This window comes from Cynocephalus volans, chromosome 3 (assembly GCF_027409185.1).
Source record: "Cynocephalus volans isolate mCynVol1 chromosome 3, mCynVol1.pri, whole genome shotgun sequence".
Taxonomy (NCBI): domain Eukaryota; kingdom Metazoa; phylum Chordata; class Mammalia; order Dermoptera; family Cynocephalidae; genus Cynocephalus; species Cynocephalus volans.
In genome coordinates this window covers 97,302,163-97,314,542 of record NC_084462.1, presented here as the reverse complement: position 1 = coordinate 97,314,542, position 12,380 = coordinate 97,302,163, and the positions used below count along the sequence as shown (strand labels likewise).

General features: G+C 38.4%; 1 protein-coding gene and 1 pseudogene across 1 annotated transcript in view; one reads left to right on the top strand and one right to left on the bottom strand.

The window, feature by feature from the left end:
* The window catches only part of FSIP1 (fibrous sheath interacting protein 1), a 189,319-nt gene that overhangs the window by 153,471 nt on the left and 23,468 nt on the right, over window positions 1-12,380 (bottom strand). The window lies entirely within an intron of this gene.
* On the top strand, window positions 8,800-9,891 carry LOC134373495 (farnesyl pyrophosphate synthase-like; annotated as a pseudogene).

Sequence of the window (12,380 nt, the reverse complement as noted above, 5' to 3'; positions counted from 1 at the left end):
TCAGACAGAGGTGGGTGTGTACAGCCTAGAACAAAGGTGTCATGGCTCAGCTTTGAGTTAAAAAACAACAGTTTTGAAAGTTGGGCATTAGATTGCAGGAGCTTAAGCTTGAGGGGAAAAAAAGCATTGTCTGAATTCCAAAAGTCTCCCTATAAAAAGTTCTTCCTTTCTGTCAAAAAACAACTAACTAATGTGGGGAAAATGATGGAATTAGATCATAATCATTCGGTAGCCATTATAATAATAATTGATTCAGGTAAGAATCATCAGTGAATGATAACTAGTGGGTGGAAGTTAAAAGAATAACAGGAACCCTTCTGCACTGTTGGTGGGACTGTATATTAGTACAGCCATTATGGAAAACAGTATGGAAGTCCCTCAAACAACTACAGATAGAACTGCGATATGATCCAGCAATCCCACTATGGGGGATATATCCAGAGGATTGGAAATCATCAGGTCAAAGGGATACCCTCACTCCCATGTTTATTACAGCTCTATTTACAATAGCCAGGTGACAGAACCAACCTAAATGTCCATATGCTCTAATGTCCTAAATGCTCTCCCTGGGGGGTGGGGGTAGTGAGTGAGTTCTCACTTTTTTAGTTCCCATGAGAGCTTGTTGTTCAAAAGACCCTGCACGTCCCCCTACTCCATCTCTCTCTCTCTCTCTCTCTCTGTCTCTCTGTCTCTCTCTCGCTTCCTCTTGCCATTTGATGTGTTTGTAACTGTTCGCTGCCTGCCACTTTCTGCCATGAGTACAAGCAGCCTGAGGCCTGCACCAGATGCAGTTGTCCGAGAATCATAAGCCAAATAAACCTCTCGTCTTTATGCATTGCCCAGTTTCAGTTATCCAACACAAATATGGACTAATACACCTGTACACTGAAAATTATTAAACACTGGAGAAAGAAACTGAAGAGGACACAAATAAATGGAAAAATATTGCATGTTCATGGATTGGAAGAATCAATACTGTTAAAATGACCATACTACCCAAGGTAATCCCTATCAAAATCCCAATGGCATTCTTCACAAAAATAGAAAAAACAATCCTAAAATTAACATGGAACCACAAAAGACCCCAAATAGCCAAAGTAACTCTGAGAGAGAAAAACTAAGTTGGAGGCATCACACGTCCTGGCTTAAAATTATATTATAAAGCCATAGTAATCAAAACAGTATGGTACTGGCATAAGAATAGACACACAGACCAGTGGAACAAAATAAAGAGCCCAGAAATAAATCTAAACATACATGGTCAAATATTTTCAACAAGGGCACCAAAAAGACACAGTGGAGAAAGGATAGTCTCTGCAATAGATGGTACTAGGGAAACTGGATTTCCACATGCAAAAGAATGAAATTGGACCCTTACCTTACATCACACACAAAAATCAACTCACAATGGATAAAAGACCTAAACATAAGACCCATTATCATAAAACTCCTAGAAGAAAACATAGGGGTAAACCTCCTTGACAGTGGCCTTGGTATTGATCTTTTTGGCTATCACATGAAAAGCACAGGCTACAAAAACAAAAATAAATAAATGGGACTACAGCAAACTGTAAAGTTTCTATACAGTAAAGGAAACAATCAACAAAATAAAAAGGTAACTACAGATTGAGAAAAATATTTGGAAACCATGTACCTGATAAAGGATTAATATCCAAAAATTATAAAGAACTCATGCAACTCAATAGCAAGAAAACACATAACCCAATTTTTAAAATGGGCAAAGAACCTGAATAGATATTTTTCGAAAGAAGACATGAAAATGGCCAACAGGATATGAAAAAGGGTTCAAAACACTAATCATCAGGAGGGAAACACGAATCAACAACACTATGAGATAGTACCTGACACCATTATTAGCTATTATCAAAAAGACAAGAGATAACAACTGTTGGTGAGTGTATTAGTCTGTTTTGTGCTGCTATAACAGAATATCTAAAACTGGGTAATTTATAAAGAACAGAGGTTTATTTGGCTTACAATTCTGGGACAGCTCCATCTGGCCTCAGGCTGCTTCTACTCATGGCAGAAAGCAACAGGCAGCCAGCAGGTACAAGCAGATCACATGGCGAGAGGAAGCAAGAGAGAGAGGTGAGGTACCAGGATCATATAAACAACCAGCTCTCACGGAAATAGTAGAGTGAGAACTCACTCATTAATCTCCCCACCCCCCAGGGTGAGCATTACTCCATTCATGAGGGATCTGCCCCATGACTCAAACAGCTCCTAACACTGCCACATTGGGGATCAGATTTCCACATGAGTTTTTGGGGGGACAATACATCCAAACTTGATCAGTGAGAATGTGGAAAAAAAGGAACCCTAGAGTACACTGTTCGTGGGAATGTAAATTGGTACAGCCATTACAGAAAACAGTATGAAGGTTTCTAAAGAAATTAAAAATAGAATTACCATGTGACCCAGCAATCCCTCTTCTGAGTATATACCCAAAGGAAATGAATGAATTCACCACCTCATAAAGATATCTGCACTGTCATGTTTATTGCAGCATTATTCACAATAATCAACATATGGAAACAACCGACATGCCCATTGATGGACAAATGGATAAAAAAAACTGTAGTATGTATGTATGCATGTGTGTTTGTGTAAATACACAAATACACACACAATGGAATATTATTCAGCCTTAAAGAAGGAGATATCCTGACATTTGCCACAATATGGATGGACCTGGGACACGTTATATTAAGTGAAATAAGCCAGACATAGAAAGGAAAATATTTCATAATCTCATATGTGGACTCTTTTATAAAAAGTCAATATACAGAGGTATACAGTGGTTACCAGGGGTGGGAGGTGGGGAAGAAAATGGAGAATTGTAGGTCAGAGTATACAAAGTAGCAACATGCGTAGGATGAACAAATCTGAAGATCTAATGTACAAAATTAGGACTATAATTAATAATAGTGTATTGTATTCAAGATTTTTGCTGAATGAGTAGATTATAGCTGCTCTTGCCACAGAGGGGAAATATGAATAACTACATGAGATGACAGATATGTTCATTTGTTTCACTAGAGTAACTATTTTACAATATATGTTTTATATAATATATTTTATAACATCATGTTGTCTTCCTTAAATATAGGAAGAGTAAGATCTAGTGGTCTGTAGCACTGTAGGGAGGCTACAGTTAACATTACATTACATTACATAATTTCAAATAGCCAGTAGAGAGGATTTTGAGCATTCCCAACACAAGGAAATGATTGAGGTATTGGATATGCTAACTACCCTGATATGATCATCGCACATCATATAAGTGCACCCAAATATCACATTGTACTCCATAAACATACACAGTTATCATGGATCAATGAAATAAAAATAAACTTTAAAAAAATTCAGAGACAGAAGTAAATTAGAGGTTGCCAGAAACTGGGAGGAAGAAATAATGGGAAGTTAATGCTTAATGGGTACAGAGTTTATGTTTAGGATGACGAAAAGTTTTGGAAATAGAGGTGATGGCTACACAACATTATGAATGTAATTAATTCCACGGAATTGTATGTTCAAAATGGTTAAAATGGCAAATCTGATATATATTTTACCACAATAAAAAAAGAAAAAAAAAATGACTGGAGTCTGCAAGATAAAGGCAACAGAAACTGCATGTGTACTGTACTCTTGTCAATTAAGTCTTCTCCCACAGGAGTATAGGTTAACAAAGCTGGTATTCTACACAATTAAGTAAATGGATGGCACTTGGCAGGAACCAGACTTCTCACTATTGGAATGGAAAGTTACAGATAAGCAAGGGGAAAAAGCTAAATTATCCATGTGAATGGAGTAAAGTCAGGGATATCCATATAAACTCAGGTTTGGTTTATTACACATACAGATGGTTACACATAGATATATTTATAAATATGTGTATAATGGGTTAGTATACGCACATGTATTTCCTTTCTTAGAGGGCCTACAATCAACAATCCCCTAGTAGCACAATCACACCTGGCATCCAGATATTGGTTTCTAATACCATTCTCCAATAAAAGGAATCTGGGCTCCTTGGAGAAAATACTCAGGTAGGAAATACAGTAGATGAGTCTGGAGTATCTTATAGTGCCAGACAGCAAGGAAGTGCTCAACAGCAACTAAACAGAACCCACAGTCATGGAGGTATGTAAAAGGAGCACAGGAGCCAACTGAAAGAGCTCCCAATGGAAAAGCGTGAAAATTTTGAGCAAATAAAGTAATATTGGATTATAACTCGAAGTATTAATAAATATCCACAAGTCTATACTGATAAAAATAAATGATTGAATAAACAAATGGGGGAGAATAGATAAATAAATCACCCATGCAGAATAATTCAAAATAATTTATGTAAAATATTCTGCCCTCAAAGAGGTGAAGCATAACTCCCCACTCCTTAAGTGAGGACTGCACACAGTAAAACTTCCTCCATAGCGTACAGTATAGAAAGGGGCAGTTGGGGGGATAGAGTACAGTGAAAAAACAGTGATGTCATGTTAATAGTATGTAATGTAATGAAAATGGCATCTTATAAATCCCAACTGCTGGACATTGCACAAAATACCTGACCTGTACTCCTCAAGCCTGTCAAGATCATCGAAAACAAGGAGAGTCTGAGAAAGTGTTATTGCAAAGAGTAGACTAAGGAGACATGAGGACTAAATGTAATATGGTATCCTAGATGGGATCCTCAAACAGAAATAGGACATTGGATAAAAATTAATGATATCTGAATAATACTTTAGTACTTTAGTTCATAATAATGTATCAACATCGGTTCACTAATTGTAAAAACCTACCACATACTAATGTAAGATGTTTATACTGGGGGATACAGGGTGTGACTATATGGTAAATCTCTGTACTATCTTCATAATTTTTCTGTAAATGTAAAACTGTGCTAAAATAAAAAGTTAACTTAAAAATACAACAGAGGAACAGTTAATCTATCAGAATGAGAGAACAAATCTATGGTTATTGTGGGAGAGGGGGAGGGGGAGGAATTAGATAAGGAGTATAAAGAATAAGTATGATTTGTAACAATGAATATGCTAATAAAAAATAAATTGAAAAACTTTTTAAAAAGAAAAGAAAAACTACTAATATTAAAAAAAAAACTTCCAGATTAAAAATAATGAGAGAAGGGGAGGGAGGAGGGAGGGAGGTTTTGGTGATGGGCAACAATAATCAGCCACAATGTATATCGACATAATAAAATTTTTTAAAAAAATAAAAAATAAAAAATAAATAAATGGAACCATACAATAAAAAAATAATAATAATAATAATAATGAGAGAAAACAGGAACAAAATTAGAAATAGAAAGTGGATGCACAAACAATAAGAATTATTATTTTAAAATACTATAGGATATTTTATTTTCACCAATCTTGATGAAATGTATACTTTAAAATCTCAGTGACATGGATGCATTGCCAAAATTGATTCCAGAATAACTAGTACACTGAAATAGAATAGTAAATATGAAAGAAGCTGAGAAAAGAATCATAGGATTGCCTCCAAGAAATTATTTGAACCAGATGGTTTTTCCAGTGAAATCTTTCAAGTTTTTAGGGAACAGATAATCCCCATGTTACATAAACTGTTTCAAAGCATAAAAATAAATGAGCAAGCATCCCCATTCATTTTATGAAGTTTATATAGCCTGACAAAGCAGACACACAACCCCCACCCCCAACTTCACCCTCAACACCATAACACCCATTCACGCACATGGGTACACTCACACACAGTCACACACACAAACACACACAACTAATCTCACTTTGCATATACATACAAAAATTCTGAATAAATTCAGCCATTCAAATCTGGTACTAAATTAAAAGAACATTATTCCATAATCAAGAAAGGTTGACCCAGGAATAAAAGACTAATTTAGTATTTTAATCTATTAATTTTAAAACATTAAATACATTTGTCAAGATAGAAAAACTTATGATAATTTAAATAGACATTAAAATGCATTCAATAAATTTCAACACTAAGCTCTTATAGTTCTCAGAACAGAAATAATTATTGAAAAGGGCACAAAAATTAACATTATTTCCTGGTGATATGCTCATAAGCTAACAAGACCCAAGGCAAACAACTAAAGATAATTAGAATTAATAATATAAGTTAATTAAATTCCCAAAGAGAAAACAAATTAAAAATGTGCAAAAAATCACTTGCTTTTCTCTATATCAGTAATATCCCATCAAAAAAATAGGATGGGCTAATCAGTGTGATAACAGTAAAAAGATATGTAAGACCTATTGATAGCTAATAAATGTATGAGGATACTTCAAAAGTTCATGGAGAATATAATTAAAAGAATATAAATCTTTCCATGAACTTTTTGAAGCACCCCTCATATGAAACCTGCAAAAATTCCCTTACATATGAAAGAAAATACGTAAGACACATACCATGTTCCTATTGATGTTGTCTAGTAATTATGGGAATACTAATAATAGTTCAATGTATTGAGCACTTACTGTGTGCTTTAGGAGAAGCCAGCTGCCATGTTGTGAAGACACACATCCTATGGAGAGGTTGATGTAGCAAGAAACTAAGATCTCCAGCCAACAGCCCGCAAGGAACTGAGGTCTGCCAACAACCATGTGAGTGAGCTTGGAAGCAGATCCTCTAGCTCCAGAAGAACCTTCAAATGACTGTGGCCCTGGCCAGCAGTTTGACATGAGGGATCCTGAGTCAGACCACCCAGCTAAGCTACTCCCAGATTCCTGACCCTCAGAAACTGCGAGACCATAAATGTTTGTTGTTTTAAGCTGCATGCTTTGGAAGTAATCTGCTACCCAGCAATAGGTAATTAATACAATGATAACATAGGAAAATAATGATACCAGGGAGACAAGATGGCAAGACTGAAGGCTATTTGAAAAGCCTACAAAGGCTGAGATCAAACCATTGATAATGGGGGGGAGGAAGAGGTCAGATACAGAAAAGGGAGAATAAATACTCATTTGAGGATCTGTTACTCAGGGAGGAAATATAAAAAGAATGATAAGGGAGAAACTAGAGCAGGCTCTAAAGCAGGCTCTTGTGTCTCTAGTTTATAGAAGTCTGGGTGGATGATAAAACCATTAACCAAAACTGAGAGAACATACAAAAGAAGGAATAGGTCTCAACAACAGAGAGGAAGAAGGAAGGGGAAAAAAGGAGAACATCAGGAAATAATGAACCCAGTAAAAGTTTTACTATGCCATGAGTGTCATCTGTGTCAGATGCTACAGGGATGTCAAGCAGGATAAAAATTGAAAGTATGCCATTAATACTGAAGAGCTGAGAAGTAAATGAAAGTTGACCGGGTAGGTATGAACTATTCTTTCAAGAATTCTGACCTTTAAGGAGAGGGGGGAAACTGAATGTTACGTATTTGGGAGTAAGGTGAAGAACTGAGGGAAAAGGTCTATTTGTGTGTTTGGTTGGTTATTTGTTGGTTTGATGGCTCTTTGATTCTGTTTTAGGACTAGAAGATTAAAACATGGTAAATTGAAGGGGAGGAGGCAGAGAGAAGGAAGAATCCAGAGAGATTGAAACCCTACATGAAAAACAACGATCAGGAGGCAGGCGTGCAGTGAAAGGGATGGGACGTTACTGCCTTTGGCCTTGGAGAATAAGAAAACCTTCCGTCCATCCATAAGGTTTGATGGAATGGGCAAGGAATGGATGAGCACAGTCAGAGTGAAGTTTAGAAACAGAAGGAAAGAATGTGATTCCCACCCAGGAGATCCATTTTCTCTAGAAAGTAACACCAACTGCCAGAGTGAAACGGCCTGCAGAGGAAGGTAGGAAAATAAGCACAAAGTAACCGTTTGGAATAGCCACTCTGGAGAATGCAAAAGAGATTGCTAAGCAAGGCTGAGAACCAACAGAGGTGAAAAACCAAAAATCCTTAGCTGTGCCACTCAGCACAGTTGTGTGATTTCCTCCCTCAGTCCTCTGAAAATCATAGTAGAAAGAGACTACCAGATTTTCTTCAATATTTAATCTTAACATCCAAGAGCAGAAGTATATATCTGAATTTCACAGAAAAAGCACCTGGAAAGAAGAATTCACAAACTTGGAAAAGCCTGATTGATTAAGATGTCAATGTTTTGTGCTAACATGTATTTATAAATTTGGAGCTGAAAACATGAGAGAAAGGTGACAAAAGCAAAAAGAATAGCCTTAATCAAAAACACTAACAACAAACTATCCTGTCACTAAACATATATGTCACAAAGGATTTTGAGTTCTACCTCTTACTCATTAGATAAATGCTCGAAACTAAGGGAAAACTCTGGTGGTGTAAAGAGTTTTGATTATCACATTTCTCTAGAAAAACCTAAAAGTGATTCCTCAATAATGGGACGGGACAGACTTTTGAAATATTTCAGAGATCTCTAGCAAGTGCAATATTGTTTACTTCAAAATCTAAGTAAACTTGAGGTTATTATGTCCTAATTATAAAATTAAAACGTGGTATAAATCAATCTAATGTAGTTTTCACCTTGCTCTTGGAGTCAGGCTCATTTGTATTTAGTACTTATAAATAAAACTAAATATAAAACTCAACAACAGCTTTCTTTTTTATTTATTTTCTGTTGGTTACTTGTGACATTCGAATGGGACTGGGATGAATTTTGTGTTTTGGGAACTGGAAAACAGGTTGGAGGTTGGATATTGCCATTCAGCCACCAGCCCAAAGCACTTAGTTAACTCTTAAATAAGAGGTTAAGAAAAACCAAACGGACCAAGCAAGAACCGGCATCCAGGAACAGAGCACTTTGTTCCTCCCTCGGAATGAATGGAGACCAGAAACCAGATGTTTATGCCCAAGAAAAGCAAGATTTTCTCCAGACTTCTCCCAGATTGTCAAGGTGCTGACTGAAGATGAGATGGGGCACTTGAAGACAGGAGATACCATTGCCCGGCTCAGGGAGGTCCTGGAGTACAATGCCATTAGAGGCAAGTACCAGCGGGGTTTGACCATGCTGGTAGCATTCCAGGAGCTGATGGAGCTAAGGAAACAGGATTCTGATAGTCTGCAGTGGGTTCTGACAAGTGGGCTGGTGTGTGCAACCGCTGTAGGCTTTCTTGCTGGCATCAGACAACATCATAATTCATCCCTCACCTGCCGGGAGAATATCTGCAGGTATCAAAAGCCAGGCTTAGGTTCGGATGCCATCAATGATGCTATTCTTCTGGAAGCATGTGTCTACTGCCTACTGAAATTCTACTGCTACGAGCAGCCCTATTACCTAAACCTGATCAAGCTCTTCCTGCAGAGTTCCTATCAGACTGGGATCAGGCAGACCCTGGACTTCATCACAGCCCCCTGGGGCAATGTGAATCTTGGCAGATTCGCTGAAAAGTGGTACAAATCTATTGACAAGTACAAGACAGCTTTCTACTCCTTCTACCTTCCTGTAGCTGCTGCCATGTATACAGCAGGCACTGACAGGGAGAAGGGACATGCCAATGACAAGAAGATCCTGCTGAAATGGGAGACTTCTTTCAGATTCAGGATGATTACCTTGACCTCTTTGGGACCCCAGTGTGACCATCAAGAATGGCACTGACATCCACGACAACAAATGCAGCTGGCTGGTGGTTTAATGTCTGCAATGGGCCACTTTGGAATAGCACCAGATCCTGCAGGAGAATTACAAGCAGAAGGAGGCCAAGAAGGTGGCCCAGGTGAAGGCACCACCAGAGGAGCTGGATTTGCTGGCTGTGTTCTTACAGTATGAGGAAGACAGTTACAGCCACCTTAGGGGTCTCGTTGAACAGTTAGCTGCACCCCTGCCCCCAGCCATCTTCCTGGGGCTAGTGCCCAAGATCTATAAGCAGAAAAAGTGACCTAGAGACTGCAAGGGCAAGGAGGGGAGGCGCTCAAGAAATGACTGTGTAATCTTTAAAAAAAAAAGAAAAAGAAAAACCAAATAGAGTAAACAAAGAAAAATAGTCCTCCTAAGAATTTCTCCCTTTTTTTAAACGGAAAAAATTAAAATAAAGGTAGAAAGGCTTTGGTATGTTAGTAGGTGTGTGTTTAAAGTTCAAGTCGAAATAAGTGTGTCTCTAAGGGCTTGAAGAGTCTTTAAGTATATATTACAACTAGATGCTGCCGCCTACTGGACATTTTACAAGTGTACGCAAAATACTTTTTAAATTATTTTATAGCTTTAATTAAGATGGGTAGCTGAGGTTCAATGAGTAACAGGAACGAAATTCATCTCAGAGTGGAACAGATATAAGCAGTTTCTCACCATTTACACTATGTGGCTTTGTTAGACTAGTAGGAATATGAAACTTTCAAAAATCAATGCAATGTGGTCAAACTGGACTCTTGCATTTCTACTCATTTTTTTCCTATTTGCAGTAAAAATACTCTGATTATACTGCTTTTAAGTTGATGATTTTAAAAGTTTACTCTAAGAATAAGGTAATAATTACATAGTATAAAATGTAAAAAAAAAAAAAACAATGTAATCAGGTTAATAATGTAGCCTAAAGTAAATACTGACTCCATTTTTGTTCTTTAAGCTTTTTAAAAATCAGATATGTGTGGCCTATGATATAAAAAGCCAGCAGGAAATTTCATTAAGGAATTAGCCTTTCTGTAAAAGAACAGTCATCAAAAAAGACTCTAATTAAATCTGAATAAGCCAGGAATACAATAATGTTATCTCTTCACTTTGGTGAACTGGTTGTGTGAACTAATCAAGACAGCCAGTAGCAAGAGTGAAGGGCAACAGATATTTGGTTCAGCTAACAGCATCTGTTATTACCATTTCCTTTTACATGGACCCTACTTTTGCATCTTGTCTACTTTGCACACATTGCCAATACGTAACAACTGAACTAAGAATTCAAAATTTAAAAGCTGAAACTTTAATAACATGATAATGTTTAAGCAATGATTCTCCCTGAACATAGCTTTCAAGCCCCTCATAGCTCCAGCTTTCAGCTCATTAGGTCCACTAAATTTCCATGTTAGAACATTAGTACTAATCAAATATTACTCTAAGTGTCTATAGGGCCTACAGTAGTCATGTGACTCCAGAAATACAACTGTGGGCTCTATAGTTTTAAGCCCAATATAGATGCCAGGAGCTTTAAAAATTAAGCGTATTTGATAATTTTGATTTGATTTTGAAAAAAGGGCAACTGAAAACAAATGTCTTGCCCTCCAGGGCCAACAGTTCACTCAGTGGTGAACTCTGACTGAAAACATTAATGTTAAAAGGCTGCCATAGATTCCCTTACAGGGTGGCCTGTCTTACATTTCTTGCTCCAGAGTCAATCATAAGCAGGTGTGGCCTTTTAAAAATGCTCCATCATTAGAGAAATCAGCATTTAGCTCCTGGTTTCCAAACTACAAATGCTGAGATACTATAATACCCAAAATCACATTCCTGACACTCAATGTTTTTTATTTGTAATAAAGGGTGTAGTTTCATTTCTATCGAGGTGTAGAATTACTGATAGACATGAAAGGAAATGTAAGCTGTACTTTTCTAGACAGACTATCTTCATACACTAGTCTTTAGAAATTTAAGTTAAAAAGCAGTTTATAAGCTGTAGATTTGGAGGTGCTTTGCAATCTTTTTTTTAATAAAGTAGTCATTGATAAACTCAGACAGAAAATAGGTTTTAGAAAAATATGCTATTCTGCCCGGGAGTTTCAAGATGGCGGCGGCTGTGGCGGCTGGCGCGGAGTAGCTGAGGTGTAAAAGGCGGCCACTGGGCCTCAGGCAGCCGGGAAACTTGTGGACCTTCCTCTCACCATCTCTTAAGGGAGGACTACAGCTGCTGGCCGGTCGTGGGGGCTCAACGCCACTTTGCCCCCGGCAGGAGAGGCTGCCTCATTTACAGGCAAAAGCTTTGAAGTGTGGAGCAGGAAAAGAACTGTTTCTTGGCTGCAAAAGCGAGTCTTGAAACAGGGAACACGGCGCCAGGGCTGCTGTAGATGCAGCCAGGATCCCGGAGGCCGGGGCCGCACTGAAGGCGGCCAGCTGCCCTATTCAGGATTCAAGGTTTCAGGCCGGCATTAAAGAAGATTCCTGGGAGCGCCCGAGCCGTGCCGCGACTGAACAGCCCGAGGTGGCAGCACCGAGAATACGGAAGGCGACAAACCAGAGACAGAGCGAGCACCCGACCTGGCACAGCACTGTGAGTGACCCCTGGCACAGCTCTGTTCGGGGGGTGGATGCCCACGCGGCTCCCGCCTGCACCACCAGGCCACTCACCGCCCCGGTGCTGCCTCCATTTTCCCAGGTGCAGGCAGCTCCGCCCTGCTCGGCCATCACTGAGCCCTCCCATTTGCTTGGCCTGGCGCGGGGCTTTCC